The sequence below is a fragment of the Pteropus vampyrus genome, unplaced genomic scaffold, assembly GCF_000151845.1.
Source record: "Pteropus vampyrus isolate Shadow unplaced genomic scaffold, Pvam_2.0 Scaffold79, whole genome shotgun sequence".
In the NCBI taxonomy this organism is placed as follows: Eukaryota; Metazoa; Chordata; class Mammalia; order Chiroptera; family Pteropodidae; genus Pteropus; species Pteropus vampyrus.
The window spans coordinates 694,987-696,644 of record NW_011888860.1 but is presented as its reverse complement, the minus strand read 5'-3'; positions in this window follow the sequence as shown (position 1 = coordinate 696,644).

The window sequence follows — 1,658 nt, the reverse complement described above, 5'->3', positions numbered from 1 at the left end:
ACCCTGCCCTAGAGTGACACAAAATTGGGGGCAGGAATTAGGGGAAAAAAAGTCATCTGCCAAAGCCCTAAAAAACGACTACTCATGGTATTCTCTGTCCTCTCGACATTTCCTATAGTAAAGAGGGAGTTGACATATTTTACAAGAGCAGAAATAGCAGTGTTTGACCCCAAATCAAACATAATGGCAGTTAGGCCTGAATACAATAAACTAAGATGTTTACAGTTTAATAATGGACACCTTAATTGGATTTAATTCTTTCTCTCATATTGGTGGAGGCACAACAAGGAATATATCTATGTCTTGCACATTTAGGAGCCATGCCTCTCTGAATTACTTAGTCTCTCTCCCACCCTCCTCTTTATTTTTTATCATTGTTCCCCTATCTTATGTTCCTTTCAAAGTCAAGTCAAGGAAATGATTCCTCAGTTTACTCTCTGCATACGACTTGATTTTTTTAAATCTAATTTTCAATGAACATTTTGAGAAACTATTTTGTGCAGAGTACACATGATTTTTAAAGATGATGGACCTGCTTTCCATAAGTTCAGGGAGAGCTACCTCCCCAATGGTGCCAACTGAGGGATTGAATTCAACCTAAGTTGGATGTACTCTCTCTCCAGAGAGGCCCCCAATGTGGCCTTCCTCATGTGCAGAGGTCTTTTGCCAGAGGTCTTTTGCCTCCCATCTTTCATGTTCTCTCTTAATCATTGAAAACCCTCTCCAAATTTCAGCTCTCCCATAGTAGATGAATGCAAAGATTCTGTTTCCTCAAAAACAGTTGCACAAAGAACAATCGATTTAATTAGTGTCTACTTATATTTCCATTGTAAAAAACATTTTTTCTCATTATTAAAAAAATACGTGCTTGCATTAATTAGGAGTCTGTAATTGCAAACAACATAACATAAATTTGCCTCATTTATACAAAGAAAAAAAATTATCCAAATGTATCAGAGTTCTTCACAGAATCAAAGGAAAAACTAAAGATGTGGGTATCTAAGAAAAATACCAGCAAGCACAGACCCAGGAATTGGAACTAATGATCAATCCTTTCAAGGACTGCCTTTCAACAAATATTCATGGAGCTCCAACTACACGCCTGGTATCTCTCTGGGCCCAGTACAATCAGACATGATGTTTATCCTTCACGGGAGAGGGGAGAGAGCCAAGCAAGACTTTATCAAAGAAGAAATAATTGAAACAGGTCTTAAAGTAGACTTTTCTGGGGAACAAGGGAGTAAATAGTATGGTAGATATATAAAAATGTCAAAAAGAACAGTTGGCATATGGGGGGAAGGGACAGTGGTGAGATAGACAGGAAAGGATACTGGAGGGCTTTATGTCCAATCCCCCAAACTGAAGGGGGATTCTCGAGAGTGTGGAGGTTGAGAGTCAGGAGAAGGGAGAGAAACTCAGTTTAGATTGTACCTAGACAGTGGTGATTGATGACAATGCCTCTATTTGAAGCTTCAGCTACATAAAAATTACATAAGAATGCAAAATTAAAATCAAGTGAAGTTGGCCTGAGACAAGTTGGGTGGTGAAACGATTCCAAACAAGTCAGAAAGATCCAGAAGTCAGATATAAATTTGGTGTTAGAAGTCAAAGCATAATAAAAAAAGAAAGAGGAAGGAAGGAAGGAAGGAAGGAAGGAA